This window comes from Fringilla coelebs (assembly GCF_963513975.1).
Source record: "Fringilla coelebs genome assembly, chromosome: 3".
Lineage (NCBI taxonomy): Eukaryota > Metazoa > Chordata > Aves > Passeriformes > Fringillidae > Fringilla > Fringilla coelebs.
The window spans coordinates 76408997-76426791 of record NC_140030.1 but is presented as its reverse complement, the minus strand read 5'-3'; the positions used below and the strand labels follow the sequence as shown (position 1 = coordinate 76426791).

General features: G+C 41.5%; 1 long non-coding RNA gene across 3 annotated transcripts in view; it reads left to right on the top strand.

Annotated features, from left to right (window-relative positions):
* The first annotated feature begins 338 nt into the window (after positions 1-338).
* LOC311152365 overlaps positions 339-17795 on the top strand; it is a 45336-nt gene continuing 27879 nt past the window's right edge. For all 3 annotated transcript variants that reach the window (XR_014616059.1, XR_014616060.1, XR_014616061.1), the window contains exons 1-2: positions 339-530; positions 16988-17091. This is a non-coding gene — a long non-coding RNA (uncharacterized lncRNA). The remainder of the gene's footprint in view (positions 531-16987; positions 17092-17795) is intronic.

Genomic DNA, 17795 nt, shown 5'->3' with positions numbered 1-17795 from the left:
GGACTTTTTGTGTTGCTGAGGTTTCTTTATGAAATCTGCTCCATGAAGTTTCTGGAGCTCAGAGTTTACAGGAAGCTCTTCTCTGACTTGCACTTGCCACCTAGTCTGGATGCACCCTCAGGGCGGTTTTACTCTACATGTTTCCTGCGCTGGCAGTGTGGTGTGTGTGCCTACTGATGAGTATCATGGGGCTCAACCCACTAAAAATAACTTCTCTGGATAGTCTTGCTGCCTTCGTAAAAATGCGACCAAAATATCTCATTGAATCATCTTCCTCAGCTCCGACCGGCCCTGCTATTTATGACTGCGGAGTCACTTCTGCCTCCCCGGCTGCTTCGCACGGAGCGCGGAGCCAGCCCTGGCAGACGTGAGAGGTGCCAGCAGCAGCAGGAGCTCTCTGGTGGGTGAAACCTTCTGCTCGCACAGCACCTCCCGGCCCCGAGCTGCTGGAGATCCGGGGTGTTGCAAACTCCCCGGCTCCTGGAGGCAGGTGCTGCTTTAGCGATCAGCTCTGAACGCCCTGGCAAGCAGTGGGTGAGCATTTCTTCCGCTGCTGCCTGATCACGGCAGTGCTAATTTTAAAGTGGTGAGGAAGCGCAGGGAGGTGATAGCAGGGTGGTCCCAGCTGTTCATCCCAAGGACGCGAGTGGCACTTCTGTCTGAGAGGGAAGGCAGGAACTGCCATTTCACTGCACAGACTGAGAGAGTGGGGAGAAGACAGTAAAACCTTCCCTAGATTCCTGTTTCACTTCAGAAAAGTGTTTTCAAAGGCTCATCCTCCCTTCCTCTCGCCCAGGTTATATTTAGTTTCAAGCTCTCCTGGCTGCTGCACTGACAGCTTCTTACCATTTCCACTGCAATTAATCAAAACAGGGTTGATTATGCTTTTGTCTCTGATTGTGTAAATCAGGTTCCTTCTGTCTAAAATGCGGGGACCTTTGCTGCCTGGATGGACTGCCTTCCATCCCCTTCCATCCCATCTCTTCAGCATGGCCAGGCAGCCAGGCATTCTTGGATTCATGTGGCATATGGTGCTCTGGTGTTGAAATTGGGCCAAGGAGGACTGAGGTGAAGGACTAAGCAAGCATCATAGCTTTGGTGAGAGGAGCTGTAGGATGGATGAAGTCACTGTTTCAGGGGGCCTGTTAACCCACTTTCATGCTGTGGTGCAGGGGGGAGATAAGAGGAGCTAGAGGGCTTTGGCCCACTTGCTCTGCAGCACAGCCAAGCTCATCACTTCAAGAACACTTCTTCAAAACCTGCTTGAATAGGGTAGTGCTCATGCAGTAGGAACTGAGGAGTTAAAGTAGGTTTGGATAGAAAAATATCATAGTAAAGAAAGCAACTCGAGATCCCAGTAGTCTTTTCTAACAGCCTGCAGATGGTTTCTATCCCTGTTTCACACAAAACATCATAAGGGCTTTGGCCCCCACTGTGAGCCTGCCTGGCTCACCTTGAGGCAGCCAGGCTCTCCCTTGAGATCACTGGTCTTACTGGGACAGCATGAGCACAGAAAGAGCAATGAGGACGTGTGACACCTTCTGTGTGTTTGGAGAGGTTAATTAAAAGAGCAAACTGTAATTGTAGGAGTCCCCAGCACTAGTGGCTTTGCTGGCTCTTCAGCATTAGCTCTTTTCCTTCCTACCAGCCCGTGAGCCTGGCCAGAAGATATCATCTGTTTTAGAGTAAGCTGTGCCTGCAAATGGAAAAGCTCTTTAAAAATATTTAGACTCAGCGCTCCTGTGGGAGTGACTGCTTTGCAGGTTTGTAGTCTCAGGTGCACAAGGGTTAAAATTATTTGCTCAAAGACTTAAGATGCAGAGTAGAGCAGGCAGCAGGACCAAGGAGTTGCAGTCCTTAAGGGGCCACTCCTAACACTTGTCCATAATCCATTCTTTTCAGTTAGTAGGAAATGATAATTTATAACATTGCCTCTTAAGAAAGCAACTGCAGCGTTGCTCTCCAAACCAACCCAGGTCAGAAATTTTCCAGTTACACTAGCTAAAACCGCAGGAAGTATTTCTGAAGGACAGACACACTATGCACCTTTTTCTTACACCTGCCTAAACGCTGGGCTGTGTGTTTCTGTTCTGGTCTTGAAGAGAAATGATGAATTGCAACTCCAGCTTGCAGGGTATAACATTTGATTTTGCTGTATCTGTGGTTAGCAGATCACATTCTTAATACACCCTTACTTGTCAAACAACAGCTCTGTAGGCAGAGATCAAAGGAGCTGGCAAGAGCATGTTTCCTTCACTCATACAAGAGAAGATGAGAGGTAACATGATCTTGACCTCTGAAAGTCAGGTACAGCTCTGAGAGTGGGTGACATGAGCCAGGACTTCTGTTGATCATATAACAACAACAAATACTGGTGCCATAACACAGACATGGATTAGTTCTTTGGAAGGAGTTGTATTTTTGCAGGTCCTAACCCCTGTAAAACTGGAATTAACTGGATGAATGTATCCTGTATTTGTAATTTTAACAATTTTTACTATATATGTATGAACAAAGCAAGCTGATTCTCAGTAGATTGCGCTGCTAAATTTTGGGTGGAGAAAAAGCAACTCCTTGAGTGAATTACATGTTCAGATTATGTCACAAAGACTGTCTCTGCAGGGTTTTATTGCTCCCTAAGTAATGTACTGCCTGCCCTTTCCCAGGAAGGTTTTACACCATCAACAAACAGCAGGGGAGTGAAAAATATCATCTGTAGGACATAGTAAACTCACACAAGTAAATGTGGCTATAAACTATAAGTAAGCTAGCAAATTTACAGATGTTCAGTCTAATCCAGATGCAGCTAACTGTATCTCCAAGGCCTCACAAACATAGTGCAGAAGCTGCTTTGCCACATTGCATGGAGAATTAACCAAGTCATATGATGGTGTTGTTGTTGCCATATTTTCTTTTTCCCCCAGCTTCTAAATTACATTAAAAAGCACTAAATAATCACTCAATATTTTCCTTAAATAAATTTATCGTGTAGTAATCATTGCAGTTAATCTCAGTGCGTGTATGTGACTGTAGGTGGGAGGTGTCAATCAATGTAATTAGAAAAGATGTGCCTGGAAAACAACCTCTGCATTACAATATTACCCCCACTATAAACACTCTACCACATGGTGTGTCCCTTCTTAGTTACACAGTATAAGTCCTGTGTTGATTCAGGCTTGAATGACACAGTAAATCTTTTTAGTGAATTTATAGACTGTCCCTTTGAAGGCAGAATTGTGCCAGCCTATTTATTTGAAGTCCTTTTTTCACTGCAGCAGTGTGCTTTGGAGATCTAATACCTTATATGCAAAACTCCTGAGTGACAGCAGCTCTGCAATCTCATGATACTTATAATACATTACATATTATCAATAAAATGTTGCAAGACATGTCATAGATCTTATTAACATAACTTTAAATTATGGGTACAAGTTTGACCTATCTATTGATGGATTAGACGCAAAGCTTAGACTGTTAAACAGAATTAAAAGGCTCAGGGCATCATTAAACAAACTGTTTCAAGTAAAATGTCTGTATTTCACCATAAAAAGTCAAAGCATACCTGAAAAGCCAGCTGTCCCCAAGGCAATTTATAAAGTTTAAAGATATCCATGAATAGCTCTCAAGTATTTTTTGAAAATTATTTTTGCCATTGCTGTCATAATAATTATCATCCAAATTTCTCCCAGAAACCTTGGCTGCCCTAAAATTTTTTGATCTGTGTCTCTCCCAATCCCCCAAAGCAAACCAGAGAAAATCAGCTCTGAACTGCCAGGAGGTCTAGACAGCACCCAGACCTTTGGTATCAGTGACATGTAGATTGCCTGCCTGTTGTGTCCCATTTCTGAGTTGAGATTCATTATGTCAAGACTGGAGAGTGCAGTGACAATGAGGCTCCAAACAGAGATTTACAAGTGACTCCTCAGACATGCAGGAGTCTGTGCTGGCAGATCCAGCTGAAGACTTTGTACATTAGGTCACAAATGACTCTTCTGCAAATTTTCAGAGACATTTTGTAGGGTTTGTTTATTTGTGTATGGTTAGGTAGCTTGACTAAGTTTTATTTATGGAGTAGGTTTTGGCATTTTAACCGTTGATTCTTTGCCACATCTTTTTGTGTTCTCTTTGTGTTAGCACTTTGGCAACAGGGAAAAATTAAGGCAAGTTATTTAAGTGACTTGCCTGAAGTTATGTAGAAAAACAAGGATAGGGCCATAAACAGCTCAGAGATGTCCTGTTTCCTAGCCATCCACATATATCCTGGAAATATTCCTTTTTTTCTGAGTGTCATTAGGATTAACTGTCTATAGCACAGTAAATAAGGCTTCTTCCCTCCATACTTTGTTTAAAACACTGAATTTTATTTTTAGGATGTGAACTTCTGTGTTGTGGGGGGTGGGTAGGGGAGTGCGCTTAGTCTAATAAAGATGGAAGGCAAGAAGCCCAGAAATTACTGCCTTTTTTTTCATTATTTCTATAATATAATTTCTGGATCAAGTACAAAATCATGACTGAGAGAGAAAGAGAACTTTTCCATTGACTTGAGAGGGAATGGAGAAAGACATTGAAAAGAAACGTGTCTAGCCGATGAGTAAGCTGGCATGCACCACTGAGTCATTAGTTTATTCTATTAGAGTGGACTGTGTTTTGCTGGTAAAAACACCAAAATAACTCAGTCCATTACACATTAAATTAAGAGAACATACACATGCTCCATAATCACAACTCTCCCTGAGCACTGATCAGCAATAGTGACCTTTTGGGTAGGGGGTGGAAGGTGACAGCCTAAATAGTTTTTTGTTAATTATTACTCCTCTATGCTCTGGAAAATCCTAAAATTTAAACAATTTTGCTGTGCCTCAGGTCCCTTGAGACCTGACATTAGTAACGGTAAAAGAACATACTTATTTGGACAACAGTGTTAAAAGTAATTCTGCTGCTTGGTGTTTGTTTTGATTTAGGTTTTGTTTGGTTGGTTTTTTATTGTACTCTCTCCTAGAATGATAAGAAGCTTTATTTGACAAGTTAAAAAATGTTATTTTTCACTCGTATTTATTCAGTCTCATATACTCAATAAATAAAGGCACAATAAGAGCAGCTTGAGCTCTGCAGTGGACTTCCCTGACTCTTTAGTTAACCTTAAAGTTCACTGTGCTGAAAACTAATAGCATTTAGTTGTCAAGAAGCCAGAGTAATGACATTTGGTGCCATTATTCTAATGCATTTTTCACTGTGCATTTTCTTTAATTATTTCCATGACTAATATCATTATGCATTCATGCCAATACAATTCTGATAATTAATTTACATGATGGCAATTTCTTAATGATTTTGATGTCAAAGTTAATAGCAACATCTGATAGTTGATCTGTTTGAGCTGACATAAATTTAACTTTTAACGTATTGATGCCAAAACCAAGAGCAGCATCAAATTACATAGCAGAAAAATAAACATCCACAGGGTAAAATTCTCAGTAGGAAAGTCTTGATCTTTACCCAAGGTTGATAGGTTCAAAATAAAACCAAGACCCCCTAGACACGATGCATGTCAGACTTTTACTTCCTCTTGGTTTTTTTATTTCATTACACATTAATGGTATTGATGTCTCATGCTTAAGAAATCAAGGTATATGCTATCATATAAAAGATGTTGTACTCTTGCCTCAAGATTGTTGCATGTATTCCATATATTAAAAGGAAAAAATGCATTAACTAAGCTTTTATCTTTCAAGTTCTTTAAGCATGAAGTCTAAACTGCTCTGTAGGTGGGGAATTTAGGACTGATGTCTGGACCCAAATTTGTGTTTTGGTTTGTCATTTCAGTTTGCATCATATGGTAATAAAATCTGCAAAATAGACTTTATTTAGAGGCAAATATTGTTATTATCAATAAAACAAAAAACAGAGCAATGCAAAATAATGTTTGAGATCAATATTTTTAGTACATTTTTGCTATATGGAATTGATGCATAGATAAAGTGGTAATTTTATGTGTTACTATATATATGTATCTATCTTTTTAATATCGACTCATGTAAGTATTACAAGACAATTAACATAAAATAAACCCACATTCTTCAAGTCTTTGTCCAGGAGATTTGAAGATCTCTTTACAAGTCTATGGTATTTTTATTTACCAGTTAAATATTTTAGTACACCTTAGTATTGAAAAAATGTATGTGAAACAAATTATGATAGCCATAAAATGGTGATGGTTGTTTTCCCTTTATATTTTTAATGAAAAGCAAGCCTCATTCCATGACACAGTCACTAACATAATATTTATTTCCCCCTGCTTCAGCCTGTTAAGTGTATAGATGAAATGTTAAAAACCATTAGAAATAAAATTGATCCTGCCGTATATCTCAGCCTTTTCCTGAACTGGCTTTTCATCAATGATATCCACCAAGGGAGGGCACATTTCATTTTACACCGTGAGGAGATAATTATACAGCCTCAATTAGACCTTTCATTGCTGGAGTACAAAGGGCTGCTAGCACAGACCCAGATGATCTGCCTCTAAAATGCACTACCTTTCCTTCTTCAGACTTCACAAGCAGGGTGCCTGTCCCTACCTGCTGAACAAGAAGCTATGACTGATTGCTTTTAGCTTCTCTTAAACTTGTCTTCACAAACATGAGGACACTTGCTTGTTTGAAGCCAGGCCCCCAAGATTCAGGCAGGTCAGTGTCCATTTTCTGTGTCCATCCTGTGGAGATGAACACTGCTCACCCAGAGACAAAGTCTGCTAAATGATTTTAAGTCCCAGTGGTGTGGGTGAAGGTGCAAACAACAGCAAGAGCTTAATCCCCCGTGTATATTTCTGGGGAGCTGTACTTTGGAAGGAGCCTGTGGGATGAGAGGGACTTGGTTTGCTCAGAATTTTTAACTTGTGCAGTGCACCAGGAGTGCACACGTTCAGCTGTACACCTGCAAGTTCTTGTAAGTGTAGTGCTGTGGTGGAGTACATGAGAAGAACATGGGAGGAGATGTCTGAGAGCCCTTGAGTTTCAACCACCCTTTGTTAGGACACACATTCAGACATAAGCTGAGTCTACCTCAGCCTTTTGCTCTTAAAAGAGAATTGGTTTGAGGCAGATACTAGTCACACAAGTAAGGACAGTGAGAGAGAAGACTGGAAAAGAGTCTGATATATAGAATGGGAATTTTTTTGTTATGCAGGCTTTGTCAAATGCATTTCCTACTCACACATTTGTGATGAAGATCTGCGATGCTTTCCTCTAAAAGAGCAATTTAATTTCAGAGCCTTTTGGGGGGAAGGGAGGAGAAAAGGGAGATTTTATTCTCCATAACATTACCCTGTATTAATAAAATTTTATTTTGATAATAAATTTTTTAAATAATAACATTTCATATTATGGAGACTGAGAAAGGAGTGGAATACTGACTGTCCTTTTTCCTTGGTCTGCAGAAGGTATGGATTTTAGCTGCTCAAGTTTCCATTGGAAATAGGTTAGTCAAGAGCACATCTTGGTTTTAAGAATAGCTGCTCAATGAGAAAGAGCAGTGCAAATGTTATCTTTATCCCAGGTGAGGAGAAAATCTCTGAAAAGCATTTCTGAGGAGCGTTGTCTTTGAGGGCTGATTGTTGGAAGGTGTGAGAAATATGACTATGATTGTGGTTTGCACATCGAGAGACTCTCCCCCACAACCCAAATGGCTTTCTTGTGTGTGGCATTTCAGAAACCCCTTTTTTCTGCCTCCAGGCATGTGGAATGCCTGTGTAGAAATTTTTTTTTTTTTTTTTTTTTTTTTTTTTTTGTGCAGGGCTTGTCATGAGCTGGACACAACCTCTTTGGAATGCAATGTAGGAGTTTGAAAGGAAGGTTTTAAAAATTCAGAGATGCCTGAGGACTGTGAGTGTTACTAATGAAAATGTGGTTGAGTTTAATGTTGAAACTAAATGTCCCACAGAACAGAACGAAATTAACTTCTTCCCTCCCCAAAACTCATAGTGAACTTTCCAAAGCCTTAAATCTAGCCCAGAAAACTTAGCCTCTGAGTCAAAAACTGCTCCCTATGCCTCACATAAACACCCACACCCAGGCATCTCGTATTATCTTCCATTTCTTCACTCTGCCAATTATTTGTCACACCCTGTTATTGTGGACTATTTTAAATTAGCTCTTTAGTGACTCAAACATTTATTAATTGCTCAGGAACCAGGAGTTCATCATGTTAAGGAGCTCACAGGCTTTAATTGTTGCAATAGAAGTCGTTTAGGACACTGATGGTGGCCATGAATCATGGCAGAGGCAGCAGGAGCACCGCCTGGAAACAGTGCTGTTTCTCCCAAAGCAGGGCATGTTCTACTCATCCCCTGCACCAGAGAGACATGGAGTGCTCTACAGGTGATGGGATGCATCTTGTAGCAGTGTCCCTTTGAGTCATGCAGCCTGAGGGAGATGGCAGCAAGAATCCACTACTCCCTCTCTTCAATCAGGTGCGAGCGCAGAGGCGTGACTGTGGGCGTGATCTAGCTGCCTCGGTCCCCAGGGCAGAGGCAGAGAGCGCTGGTCCTTTCTGCAGGAACAGTAATTAGTCAGAAGGCAGCCGAGCCACCAAGTACAATGCTCATTGTTTCTCTCCTTGACAGCCAGCTCAGGCTGGTTATTAACACAGAAAAAAAGCTTTCGCTTTGAAAGTAATTTTGTTCTCTCCATCCTCCACTGCTACATTTCCTTAGCAAAAACCATGCTGAGTCACATTGCACTTTGGCTAAGGTTGTGGGGCCTCTTTAAGGTGCCACTTTGGCACGCTGGTTCAGAAGTCTCAGACTGGACCAAGACCAGAAAAGCCAGCAGTGAGGTGGAGGTAGCCTCCCAGTTCCCATGGCACAGATGGCTGTACAGTGAGCTGGGAGAGAGTTTTGTGGGAGACATTCCACAGCAAATTACGTGACAGCTTTTTAACAAGAGGGAAATTATGTCCTCTGTTACTTGTTGGACTGGGATTGATTACACTGAGTCCTGTAACCCTCTGGATATTTTAAATCTGCAGACCACAAAGAGCTTTCACTGTAACTGGACAGTCCCTAATGTCCATTTACTGCACAGTTCTTGTCATCTGAAGCTTTCAGTCACACAGTTTACTGACTAATTGTACCAAGCAATGTGTTTTTAATACAATGGGTATTTACAACCTGCAATAGTTATATATAAAGCCTTAAAAAATATGCAATGTCTGACTACTAAATCATATGATTTTAAAGGAGGTTGTGTATATTTTTACATCCACTTTAGACTTATACACAGAGAGTATTTCCAATTGTTTACATATGTTAGAATCTCTTGCATTTAAATAGCTCATTATGCAAATATTTACAAAATACGTGGATATTTATTTTTACTGTACCCTCTATTCAATCACTGAGCTAAGATTTAATGTCTAAACATTGTCTGCAGAGTCGCATGTGCAGTAATGTATTATGAGTAATTAGGTACTATATACAGTTATACAACAAAAAAGATTAAAAAAATATTAGCCTTTCAAAGGCAAGCACTGAAATTTATGGAGCACCAGAGGTAAGGCGCAATCCTATTTCAAGCCCCAACTATGCACATGTGCCTTTTACCCTGGTCTTCACTAGCCAGGCTCCAGTTGTCCCCCAGCTGCCTTCAGCTGCGATGGGTGCATGTGTCCCACACTGTGTCACAGGCCAAGGCTCCAGCCAAGCCTTGGGATCAGACCAAGGCAAATTTATAATGTTTCCCAGGCAAGGACTTTTTCTGGATTTGGTCACCTAAGCAACTGACCTGGCTCAGCGCACATGTTTCTGATTTTCCCACTCCAACAGCAAGAGCTTGCAGAAAGAGAACGCCCTGTACTAATTCACCTCTCCGACTGGAGCCATACACCAAGCAGGACTAATTTTGCATTTGAGACATTTGAAAGAGCACTGTGTTCTCGTACAATCAAAGACAGACTGAAGTAATTGTGTTGAAGGGTTTTCCTGACCAGAATATCTTCCACCAGGAAATGCTGCTTTGTTGGAATTGAAATACTTCATACGAACATTTTGTTTCTGATGATATTTTTTGACAGAAAAAAGTGTGAGCAATTCAAAATCTGAAGAAAGTTCTTCTCACTGCTGGTTGTTTCAATGTAGGCCTGATTTAATTTCTTTTGGTTTCAGAGCATATATTATTTATATTTACTATTCATGAGTTAAATATTATCAAATACCCTGCACAATGCCCTTGGAACATTTCAATCATGTTAATTCTGACATTGACCAATTTGATTATTAGAAGGCTTCAACAAGTTTGGGTTTTAACAGTTATGTGTTTATTGGCCCTTCTGCATGCACAGGGCTTCCTTATATTTAAAAAAAAACAAGAAAAATTCAGAAACTTAATTTCAACAGAATTTACAACTGCTATGAGGATGACACCCAACCTAAAAAAAAAAAAAAAATCTTTTTAAGTGGATAAAGTTTTCACAAGTTAAAAGCAGCCAAAATAAATCTAAAAATTATTGAGTGATCTCAATAATAGATGGCAACTTTTGTTCCATCTACTACACTGCAAACAATTTGTCCTTGGAAGTTACTCTGAAAACAGTATTTCATTTTTTAAACAGTACAATTTATAGACAAAGAGCAGATCCTTGAAGCCAGATTTTTTTAGTGCTAGCTGAATCAGTGATGAATATGATGTATGCACCTGCCTGTAGTTAAAATTTCCTAAAGCTAATTTATAGCAATATGCATCCTGCATATTGATAATGTCCTAATAAAACCAGACTAAATAGAAGTTATCTTAAACTGAAGACAGGTTGGACTACAGTAATATCATTCAGATAAAGATTTCTCAGGATAATTAAATGAATCTGATTGCAAATCTTTTATTTCCAGTTCACAAAACATTTTGTAACTTCCTGGGTATTTATATTAATTGACATACGTCTTACTACATTCTGATTATGGAAAAGGTAAAGCAAAACAGTGATGAAGGAGACTCATGTAGACAGGTATCAGGACATGTTAAGAGTTTTATTAAAAAGGAATGCTTTCATAGCATTTCATGCTAAATAAACAGTGTTTGGCTAGTGTCTGACATAATGGATCAGGATTCTTCAATTCTTTACTCGCTTGCTCTCTTTGGAGATAGGAGCGCTCACAGCAGGCGTGCTCACATCTGTAATGTGGGTAGTAAGAAATCCACCTCCATACAGTGCACTGTAACAAGCCCTTGCTTGGCTGTAGGCTTGGCTGCTTTTTATATCCAACATTAATTGGTTGGGCAAAAAGAGATCATCCTGGTTTTCCACAGACCCTTAGCCTGAGGTGGCTACAACACCATCCAAACTTTTTTGCATTTAATTTTCTACTAGCCACTTGTTGGGGATCTTAATAGAGAAATCAGCTTCTGATCTTCCAGGGACTGAGATTCTTGAACAATTTTCCTACAGACATGTTGAGGGGCAAGAAAGCCAAGTGGGATTATGAAGTGGATCTCATGTGTGTTTATGAAAGGGATTATAGGCCACGTTTTTCTGCAGCAGCAGCCAAATGTGGTTAGTGGCTCAGGAATTTCTTATGTTTGCTGAAGCAGACTTGTCCAAACTCAAAATGACCAATGTCTTCTCCAAAGCTTCAGCTCCTTTCTGGAAGCCAGCAAAAGCTATCTGAGGCATAGGTTCCTGCTGCTGAAATCCAGGGACAGAACTCAGACCAACCTCTGGGGTCCTGTCTCTTCTGCTGGCTTCCTTCTCCTCCTACTCCCACCTCAGTCTCACAGAGTAGTCTTGGGAGAGCCAAGCAATGTACACATCACATTTTCACATCTAAACCAATGGGTGAAACATTGCGTAAACCACTCTGATGAAGGCAATGATGCTTGGTTAAAATATGGCAGGTGTGCCAATCATTACTGCAGTCAGGCTGCAGCACAGAGTCCACTGCTCGGAAGGCACCAACCCAAACAATACTACAGTCTCAACTTGCTCTGCTCTAAACTTAAGACTCTCACTCTGTTCCCCTGACCTCCTCTTCTATCACTGGAGATATATTCCATCACACTAGCTCTGTTTCAGGTGGAAAGCAGATTGCCTTTAAAAAAAGAGAAAAAGGAAGGCAAAAACCAGGACACACCTATGTATTTCACATGTGATTTCCATCCACCTCCTGCCATATAGCTCCAAAAATGTTGAGCTTATTTATGTATAAATAAAAACACTTTTTCATCACTGCAACTTGTAAATAGGAAATGAAGTCACAATCCTCGAAATTATAATGGCAGGCACACAAAGACACAGTTGCTGGCACGGAATTCAATTAACAGATAGCAATCACCCTTGGGTGACTGTGTGAGGTGGAAATATACAGGCATGCTAATAAGTAATATCTTAAAGCCAAAGCGTTTATCAGCCAGCAGCCAGACATGGGCATAAGTGTGGGCAGACAGCACTGCTCTGGGATATTTAATAAAACCTGCTCTCTTCACTTGAGGATTTGTGTTTAATCATTTGGTAACATTTTAGAAACATCTAGCCTGGGAAGCTTCTCAAATGGAAATGCTTAGGTCAGAAAATGTAGAGAGTTATTTACTGATACTAAAATAGCCAAAGGAACAGAGTCGATTCTAGGTAATATTAACAGAATGCTTTGTTGCCATCTTTTTGACCTTTTAAGTTTCTGGGGTATGCCTGCTACGTGAATCGCAGCCTTATCTGGGTAAACATGCAGGAGGCGTTCATTAATACTGGGAAAGTGAATGATTGAACTGCTGTTTGAAATATAATTTTAACTCTTCTTTGCTTGGTTGAAAGCCTAAAGCTAAAATAGTTTTCTTCTAAGCTCCTTGAACTTTAATTTGCATTGCATTTTGGCCTTTCAAAGGCTGCAGGCAGGCCAAGGTTTGTCATCGGCTGAAAGATGTTCAATTTAAACTTTCTCATCAGGGCCCTCTTTGTGCCACAGCAGTAGGGTGAAGTCACAGGGCTGTCTTGCACGGCTAAATACCACTGCTTGGAGGAAAGGCAAATCCAGTAGCAAAGTCATGAGTTTCTTTAAAGGAAGGCAGTTCAACTTAGGGAGACATTTGTTATGAGTTTCATGAAGAAGAAATGTAAAGGTGTTAGTAACCTAGAAAAGTGTTAGTACATTCTAGGGTAACTCCCCAGGGTTAAAGGACTCATTAAATGAAAGTGGCTTGGAGCAGGACACAGGAGGCCGGCCAGCCTAGTGATGGGACATGCAGGGAGCAGCGGGTGACAGCCATGGTCAAGGAAGGCTGGAGCATGTTGGCTGTGAAGCAGACACTGTTGCTAGTACCTGCTCTTTCTGCTTTTGGTTTCAACTCTGACCTGGGTGTGCAGTCATACCTTCTGTGGTTATTGGCTCTGCCTCTGCTACTGGGCTGGAGACAGCAGAAAGTCTGTGGTGCCTTCACTCCTTCCCTGAGAGTGGGGAACCTCCCTCTGGGCGCACTGTCTCCGCAGCCTGCACTGTCCCTCTCGCTGGTGTGGCTGCCTGCTTTGCTTTCTTTGGAACATTCCTGGTGCCCATGCAGACTCTGGTGGCCACCAGCAGTTGTGTGGTAGCTGAAGCAGTCGGGTGATTGCCCAATTTTCAGAGTCTTAGTAATTTTGCTTTGTCAGAGGAATCCTCAACAGGTGGGCTGAAGCAAATGTTAGAGATGGGCAGTGACACGCAGCAAGCACCCTCTAACAGGTGCTCTCAGTACCTGCTGCCTCTTCCCCTGGGCATCCACGTGACCTATAGAGCAGTGGCCAGAGCCTCTGCCAGCCCTTTTCCACACTGCTGGCATGCAGCCCAGCCCAGGCTCTGCTCAGGAAGCTGCAAAGTGGCTCTGAATAGCTGCTGTGAAGCTGTCCCTGCGCTGCTCCTGTCACAAAGAGTTTTCAGTGCCCGCCTCAGTAATGGATGGGTTTCTCCTATACAGAGTGCCAAACAATGCAGTGATACATTCAGGTTTTATTAGTGTGAGTTTAGCGTGGCCACATTATTCATAATGGAAACAGCACAAGAGAACTGCGCCCTTCTTCCCAAACGCGAGACCATAAATCCTGCGAGCCGCGCAGCACCATCGAGTGATGTGTTTGCACCACTTATTTAGCAGGAAAGCTATTTGTAGTCCCTCTGTATGTAAACCCAAGCTGTCTTAATATTGCAAGCCCAAACTGTGTTGGAGGAGGTAATGGCAACAAAAAAATAGCAACCAGTACATTTTAGAAAACTCAGGGCTCAGCCCCCGCCGCGGAGTGAGAGGGGACCAAGTGCTGTGGATGGGTGCTGTGCTGAGGGGCTCAGCCCTTGCCCATCTCTGGGCTGTGGCTGGGGGTGCTGTGTTTGCTTCAGGACTGAGCATGGACCTGCTTGGCTGAGCAGTGTGTGTTTGTGTGGGACACAGGGAGACTGTGTGCTGCTGCTCCCTCGGTTTGCTTTCGCAGGGAGCAGCGGCAGCAGCGGGGTGCGTGAGGTGTGCCTGGTGGAGGTGCATTAATGGCCGGAGTGCAGGTAAGCTGGTCAAGAATTAAAGACAACTGTAATTTGCTGTGATGAGGAGGACACATCACCTGCTTAACATAAATCAGGATTTTAGGTGCCAGGAAGCCATACCAGCTATATGTGTTCCTTGGGAGGAAGTCAGCCTGGGTTCAACGGGGAGCAAGAGCTAGGCTGAAAGCACTGCCTCCCTTCATGTAGGCTCTGTGTTACTGCGAGGGAGATGAAGCTGACTTTTGTGTGCTTCTGCATTCAACCTAGTGACCTAGAAATGAAGGGCTACAGAAGCTATTACCAGCCTTTTCAACTACTGCCTCTTCCAGAGCTCCTGTCACCCTGCTTCCATCAGCCTTCTCCAGGCCTGGAAGCTGGGCAGTGGAAGCTCCATCACCTGTGGGCTAAGCATTGTTTCTTTGATGCTGCACAGCACTCATCGAGGGAAATGTTCAGGAGAAGATTCATGCACATTTTAGATGTGAGTATTATTAGTTGACTCAGATACAGTGGCTCAGGGAAATTATTGAGCAGGTTCTTGCTGCTTTTGCAGGAAATATTGCCTGAGCTTGTGGGAACACCTCCCCTCTCTCCTCACCCCTTCTCTCCTGCATCCATACCCTCTCCAGTATGGCCATTAAAGCAATTCATCCTGGGCTGACAGAGGAATCTCTGATTTCCTAAGCCTCACCTCTGAAGCAAACTCTCTGCACTCCTCCAGCTACTTTGTTCACTGTTGGTATTAGCACTGGAAATGCTGACAGCAGCTGCTAAAGGTTAAATGTGTTTGTAGAAAATCAATAGTGTGGTGCCCCGCTCTCCCTTTCCCCTCAGCTTCTCAGGGGAAAAATAGCCCCTGGATACATGAAGAATATGACTTCACATTTCTCCATCTCAGAATGCATGCATTTATGCAAGAGGCTTAAAGGATATCTTTTATGATCCTGATACAGCGACACTTCTCTTAATTCAGTGCTTGGAAGAGTGACAGAGGCTTCTGGAAGTGTTGGTTATTATGCAGGGCATGTGTTTTAAAACGTTAAGTACCTTGATTGTCTCTCACATAGCTAGTGCTGTCAGCAGTTTGCACAGTGCTTTTATGTGCGTTTTTCCTCCCTGAGACACCTGTGTTAAGTTCAGAACTGATTCTGCTTCTGAAGCAATTTATTAAACATCTTCAGTGCACCACTTCTGTGAAGAGGTCAATTTCTTTCTGCCTAGAGATGCAAAACTCTGGGCTTCAGTCGGTAAATGCAAGTATTAGGTGAATTTCTCACTGTTTAACTTGAGCTTTCCTTCAATCTGCTCTCTCTAGTGATCCCCCCCTTTAACATAGGAATTTATTATTCATGAAATGTGGAGACAGGCTACTGTACCAGTCTAGAGCCGGTGTGGTTGGGTAGCCTGACACGCACACGCTCTGCTCTCCACCCTCTTCTGGAGGACACATTTTCCAGACAACTGAAAACATCTGCTTCTTTCTCTTACGTTCCTTTGTCTCGCTTGCAAGGTGCCAGTGTGGTGGTGGTGGCTTGGCACACCTTCATGCCATGAGGCTCCTGGAGCACGACCAGCCTGAAGCTGGTTCCTGAAGCAGCTCATGCACAGGCTGCTGGATACCTGTGAGGAGCCTCTGGCTTTCGGTTCTCTCCTGTTTTTAACCTCCAGGGAGGTTAAAAACAGGAGTTTGGGAAGGAGTCCTCCCCAAAACCCAATTTTGTAATTATTTTCCTTGTCTTACTGCTTGAAGGTTTTCAGGGTGATGTTGTTTTCTATACATACTCACCCTCAGAGGTCCAAATGCCTTTATGTGTCCTTATTTGTGGGTGGACATTTATTTTTGTTTCTTTGCTTTGTTTTTAATTTGGATATTTCTGATATGCAAATTGACCTGGGTCATATCTGCACATACTAGATACAATGGTTTAATATAAAAAAAAAATTTAGGTGTGATGAACAGGATCAAAATTAAAATTTACTTTGCAAGCCTTCTGCATGAACTTTTTCCCCCTCTTTTTTTCTGCCACCCATCATTCTTATAAGTATTCTGGGATCACTTTTATTTTGCTTTTCTAGCTAGGAATATGGCTCATGATGTTTTGCTAGCCCTCCAGTTCTGGAGAATTGGTAGGTATTCCTAAAGCTACCCCTAGCACCTCGGTCAGTCTTTAATGAGTAGACCTGAGACAGCAGATCCTGAAGTGAGAGTGACCATTTCTATTGGAATATCAAATTAAACTGTCATCCCAAGACAAGCATGGACATACAAAGTTGATATTTCCCCTGATCAGTGAATATTTTGGTAAAATTTTTACATTACTTATTACAGAAGTTACAGCTTTTTGGCAAGATTTTTATTCAATGTGATTTAATATAATTTTGTGGACTGTATTTTGCATACAATATAGTTTCTTTCAAAGTTTGGTTGTTTTTGTTGTTTTTTTTTTCAGGGAGGGTGTTCTGGTTTTTTTCTTATTTTCTTTTAATTTTTTTTTTGGTTAGACAAAGTCAGACTGCAAATTTAAGAAGCAAAACTGAATACAAAAAGTACCTGGAGAGCATTAATCAGTGGGAACTTGAGAAGCATCAGATTCTCAGAGCTAGTGGTAAAGTAGTATTTTTCTTCTTTCTTTTATTATAGAAAGAGTGTGTAGAAATATGTACTTGAATCACTAAAAATGTCCAGTTCTCAAGGATGTTGACCAACTTGGTATTCTTAATTTTGATTTAAATGAAATATTCTCATCATGTGCTTCATTTCCAAACAAATCAAACAAAAAAAAAATCTTGAACTGTAAGTGATGCTTCACATTTCCTGTTGGAAAAGATTCCAGAAGCTCATAAAATATCTCCAGCCCTTACAATATATCAAGTCATATTAATTTATGGTAGTCAATGAACAGTCAGAAATGGTGGAGGAGAGAGATGGAGAGCCTATAATATTTACTTTCTTTCAGAACTGTATATTAGAGGGCTTTTTTTTTTTTTTTTTTGCCTTTGTACACAACTCAGGCACAGCATCTCTTCTTTCTTGCTTCAGGAAAAAAAGGAAAAAATGAAAGAAGGGAAAAAATCTACATATTTGTATTATATTATGTTCTCCAAGTAGCAAATTCCCTCTGCCAGCTATCTGTGGGTGTGCAGCCCTTCCTCAGGAACATGCTGTATCTTCTGAGTTCCTGTGTTTGTGATATCACAGTGCTTTTGCTCTGAAGAACCATGAATGGGGCCATTATGAGGGGCCAACAGATAATTAAGATTCTGAGAGGGGCAGGCTGCTGAAAGCGTGTTTAGTGAGGAAATTACAAGG